This window comes from Rattus norvegicus, chromosome 8 (assembly GCF_021556685.1).
Source record: "Rattus norvegicus strain SHRSP/BbbUtx chromosome 8, alternate assembly SHRSP_T2T, whole genome shotgun sequence".
Lineage (NCBI taxonomy): Eukaryota > Metazoa > Chordata > Mammalia > Rodentia > Muridae > Rattus > Rattus norvegicus.
In genome coordinates, this window is record NC_141541.1 from 83,059,585 (window position 1) to 83,065,594 (window position 6,010).

Here is a 6,010-nt window from a genome sequence, read left to right on the forward strand (position 1 = left end):
CTCAGAGATCCTCTGCTTGCCGACATAACATAGCTCTGCAATTTTCAGTTCAGGGTAACTGCAAGAAATCTATTTTCAACAAAAAATAAAAATAAAATGTATGCTTATTAAAAATGAAGAAGAAGCATTTATTCAGGTGTGTGAGACCCAGCTAGTGTTCAGTGTTAGTACTGGATCTTTGCAGGTTTGTGTTAACATTCTTGATTTATGTCTTCTTAAGATATTAGAAGATAATATATCTCAAGAGCTAACACAGAGTCTGGCACAGAGAGTTCAGATTTCTTTCTTCATGGTTTTGGCCATCAAGAAGTAATGGAGGAAATCTGAGGAAGTCTACAATTTCAATTTCCATGACCAGCAGTCTAAATGTCAAAGGAGAGAAAAGAAAGCTACATGACATCACTAGATCATGTTGAATCCCACAAATATATTTAAATGAGAGTCCCCATCCTCTCCAGGAGTCTGGAACCCTCAGAAAGTTCTGCCACTTGCTCATCTTATCAATACTAAGTCGACCTGGATGTCTGTAGTAGATCTACCACCCACACCATTTTGACCCCCAAGATCTCATAACTTTTTCCAAGATGCCTTATGATTCAAGAGCTATATCAGCTATCTGACATACCACACCTGCAGCTCTTGCCACTGACCTGGGAAGTTGACTTCTCTGTCCTTGACAACGTCTTCCATGCTCCTTGAACACTAGTTATCCTTTATCTTAACCCAGCAACATATCATGGCTTGATAGTAGGTCCTAGACACTTCTACCCCTCCCTACTATGATTTCTTTTCTTTTCTTTTCTTTTTTTTTTTTTTTTTTCGGAGCTGAGGACCGAACCCAGGGCCTTGCGCTTGCTAGGCAAGCGCTCTACCACTGAGCTAAATCCCCAACCCCTCCTACTATGATTTCTAATACTGACCATTTCCTTCACTTCCTGCCCTTGTATTTAGAATCCTTCAGTCACTATCATATAACTCTGGGATTAGGGGATGGGGTTAGACAATCGACTTATGTCTCCATCTTAAGCAGTTTGCTTTTTAAACTGTGATTTTATAGATGTGGTGAGTAGAAAGGGAGAGAAATAATGGAAATAATGGTGTTGATATTGATCTTGTTTATGGGATCCTCAGCCAAGAAAAAAAATTAACTAGGACTGTGCTGCGTTGTGGTATAGGCCAGCATCAGTCAAAAAGAATATGTCTAAATTCTGCTTCATAGGGAAGTACTTTCCTAAAACAACTATGACCCCAGGGAGCTAACTTTGTATACACATAGACACAAGGTTCATTGGAATTTTCTACTAAAAGAACCAAGTTTAGTTAAAAGAACCACATAGAGCAACTCCATGTTTTTTCTGAGGCATGATCTCATGTAGCCCAAGCTAGTCAACAACTTGATATAGACCTTGAAACCCTGATTCTCCCACATCTACCACCCAAAGGTCTAGGGCTACAGATGTGTACAGCCACACCTGTTTTGTGCAGTGTTGGAGATGTAACCTAGGGCCTCCTGCGTGCTAAGAATGCACTTTATCATCTGAGCTACACCTCCAGCTTCAGATACCTTTTAATTTTTCATTTTTCAAAATATATGCTAGCATTCAAAGGCAAGCTATTGGGATAAGTCCATCATTATCAGTGGGAGCAGAATCGCTTTCTTTTCAGTTGAGAAAGGTGGAAAAAAACATAGGTTTCAAGACAACTGATTGTTATCATTGAAGTTGATCAACTGGGCAAATGTATTCAGGCCATGAATCTAAGAAACACGTCACTCTACCTAAAACAAAATATATTCTCATAAGTATAAAAATCTCTGGGGTTTCAGACACACACATGCCAAGATTTTTACATAGGAGCTGAGGATTTGAACTCAGATTCTCAGGCTTGCAAAGCAAGCAGCCTTATCCACTGAACCATTTTTTCCAACCTCAACTTTATTTAACATGGAGTCTCTCACTGAACCTAGAGCTCACTCATTTCAGCTTGGCTGGCTGGCCAGCTGGCCAATGGGTTCCAGGGAGTCATCTATCTCACTGCCCAAGCAATGGGGTTGGAGACATACACTAGTATGCCTGCATTTCGCGTCAGTTCTGGAGATCCAAATTCAGGTCCTTGTGCCTATGTAGCAAGTACTTTACCCACGGAGCCACCATTCACTTCGGCCCTCAGAACAACACTTTTAAAGTTCAAATCTTATCTCACTCCATGCCTGTCACAGAAACTCACTTTCTCTCTGGTGTTAACGTTACTGATGGATTTTTGTGTTGGCACTACTGTACGCATGCCCTCAGAGGGTGAGAAGGTACCCTCCTATGTCATAGACAACTACAGGATCAAGAAAGGAATTAAAGAAAATCTAACGCAGATCCACTAGTGCACGTGCCCAACTATGGGATCTGGTAATTAAAGCATATGTTTCGTCCTCAGACCCTAATAAAGTACTAGGAAGCCAAAGAAGCCATTCCACTCTAATGCCTCCTACAGGCGAGCTGTGCAACCACTTGCAAGTTGGTTAAGGACCTTAGCTTTCTCCTCTTTAAAGGGAAGCTAGACTGGACGAGTTCAGTACTTCCTGGCTCTACAACTCTGCATGATACAACCCACCCTCTTTGCTTTGCTGTAATCTTCCCTTAGATCCAGAGCACCATTCCTTTCAACCACACCTTCCTGGAGCCTTGGCCATGCTGGTTCTCACAGCAAAGCTTTGAAATTCCCAAATACAGTTCAGCTCAGGCCTGCTAGTGTCTTGTGGATCTGCCACTTCACAATTCAAGTACTCAAGCTATTGACTCATAGCAATCTATATCTGCATTAAAATGGGAGTGTTGGATTAATGTGGAGCTGAGAGCCCGACTGAGGCTCTTTGCTGCCAGCCTGTCTCTGTAATTGCAGAATGGATTTCACCACCCACAAAGGGCAAAATGAATGTGATCATCCCCAGTCGTCAATAGCCCATCGATTTTTTTCTTTTGACTCTATGATTCACACACATATTGAAGCTCATTTTTTAAGCAAGGAGACTTATTAATCTACATTCTTCAAAACCAGTGGCCCCTACAGTGAGGTGAATGCTGGGGATGACTTGATATGTCACATAATTTTTTCCCATACACAAGGGCATGCATGCATACACATCCACACACACACACACTTGTGTTCTCAGTCTTATTGAAAACTGATGTGCTATGTACTCATTTTCAAGCCATTTAGGAAAGATCCAGAAGAAAATATTGTCAAGACTTTGATGCATTCTGGTCTGTGGTATCCGTTTTCTAGGCTAGGTTTTCCACTCTTCCCTAAGGTCGTAAACGAGATGTCTATCGCAAAACCTGTGGTTGCAAAGACGGAACTTGTGTCCAGGACCATTTCTTCCCTAAATGGAGCCTATTAATCTACAGTAAAGAAGAAAGAGAGGCAGACATGCAGCATTCAATTGTGGTTGCCCCAAACCATACCAGTTCTTTGTATTTCCCATGATGCATCTTCCATTTTATGGTTGCTTCCATAATTACATCTTCTGATCACTTCTTCTATTGCCTTCTTAATTTTGCTGGAAATTCAGACTCAGAGTGGTTCAAAACCACATGTCGCAGACTTGGATTGGATGGTATGTTGTAAAATGCAATGGCCTTCTCTCATCCCATAGCCCTAGGTTTTGAAAGTAATAGATAAAAATAAAATTATTCATCAAATCCCATGAGTGTTTCCTTCTTAGAAAAATTTCTCACATCTGTCCCTATTCTGAACACCAACTTTAAATCTGCTGTGTGGCTTACAGGGAACAGAATTTAACTTTGCAGGAAAGAAGGCTGCAAGAGTCTTGACTCTGTGGATTCAGCCATGCAACAATAGTCAAACTGCTCAGAATTTGCTCGAGGTGTTGAGAAGTTCCCTGGAAATGCATAAAATTCCAGTTCCATCAAGATTGTATTGTCATATTCCTAGCCTAATAAGCAGAGTGAATATTTCACTGACTTCTGTTCAAGTTCAAATATGCAAAGTCCTAATATTATTCAATCATTACCAACAGTCATAGCTTTTCTGTACAACTTTCCCCACTGGCCACTAGTTAACTTGTATAGAATTTTGAGGTTGTTCACTCTGGATCTAATAATAATAGCTACCAGTATAATAACTGATGTGTAAGAGAGTCTTTAAAAGGACATTTAGGGGGAAACAGAAACCCTGTGAAATGGAACTGTAGGCAAGACAGCATGTTGAGACTCAGCTTATACTCCACGTCAAGCTCCCCGCGGCATCCGAAACCATGTTACCACTTACCTAGACTTTCAATGATTTCCTCACTTGGATATTGATACCTGAGTTCTGTCCCGTTATATCCATTCTTGATAGTGATGCTGACCTTTGGAAAGCCTCTAATATCTACGATCCTTAGTTTCTTCATCATCTTGTCCAAGTAGATAGAGAAATTGAGAAGACTTGAGAGAATGCATGAAAACTACTTTGGCATTTTTGTGAGTACCTTATGACGTCTATCAAGGTCATAAAGTTAAATGTATTTGTGCAAATTTTTCTTCCACAAAAGTGTGGGCTCATTAAGTCAAGGGTGAAGTCATGTTTACCACTTATTGCTGGCTTAGACATATGATATAAGTAGCCATTCCTGACATATTGACTAAAGAGATGCATAGTTCACATTCAAAAAAATTCTATATCAAGCCAGAGATGAAGTACATTCTTCCTTCACAAATTCATTTTTATAAATTTCCTTTATATAATATAGAACCTAATCTCAGTAGGAAAGACAGCCTATAGGACTAAGAAGATTCACTGTGCATTCCCCTGGCAGAGGCGCATGCTATGGGGTAGTTTCCAAAGACAGTGGTCAGCTAGAGACTGTCCCATGTCCTCAGGCAGCACAGAGAGTCAAACCTTTCAGGGATTTTAGAGATGACCTTTTCTAACCCTTCACCAGTAAAGATTTTTAGACTAAAACAGATGGCAAGTCGCCTCACCAGAATTGTAATACATTAGTGCTAATCGTGTGTGTGTGTGTGTGTGTGTGTGTGTGTGTGTGTGTGTGTGTCATTTGGACTTGAGTTATGTGTAGGGTGATAAATATGGATCTGTTTGCATTCTTCTACATGCAGACATCCAGTTAGACCAGCAACATTTGTTGAAGATTCTCTCCTTTTTTCATTGTATGGTTTTGGCTTCTTTGTCAAAAATCAAGTGTTTGTGGGTATGCGGTTTATTTCTGGGTCTTTGATTCAATTCCATTGACCCACCCATCTGTTTCTACACCTGTATCATGCAAGTTTTATTACTACTGCTCTGTGGTACAGCTTGACCTCAGGAATAGTGACACCTCCAGAAGTTCTTTTACTGTTCAGGACTGTTTTAGCTACCCTGAGTTTTTTGTTTTTCCATATAAAGTTGGGAGTTGTTCTTTCAAGATTTGTTTAGAATTGTGTTGGGATTTTGATGGGGATTTCATTGGATCTGTAGATTGCCTTTGGTAATATGGCTCTTTTGACTATGTTAATCCTATGATCCATGAACAAGGGAGATCTTTTCATCTTCTGTTATCTTCCTAGAAATGAAGTTCTTGTCATATATGTCTTTCATTTACTTTACACCAAGGTATTCTATGTAATTTATGGCTATTGTGAAGGGTGCTCTTTTTCCAACTTCTTTCACAGCCCATTTGTCACATGTGTTACTGATTTTCTTAGAATTAATTTTGTATCTAGTCTCTTTGATGAAGGTGTTTGAAAAGGGGAAGGTGGAATGGGGAAGGCCTTGCATGAGGGAGTAATGGGAGGAGAGGAAGAGCTTATATGGAGTTGTACAGTGAATAAATAAATAAATTTAATTTAAAACAAATCAATCCTTCCCTGTCCGTTTTGTTAACTTTTCTTATCTGAACATTTAAGTTTTTTCAAAGTTATTTCTGATGAAATATAGTACTCCTCAATCCTAGAAATATTTGAGTAATTTAACTCTTTTCTATGACTTAATCTCTGAACAGAAACAAAGAAAGGGAACA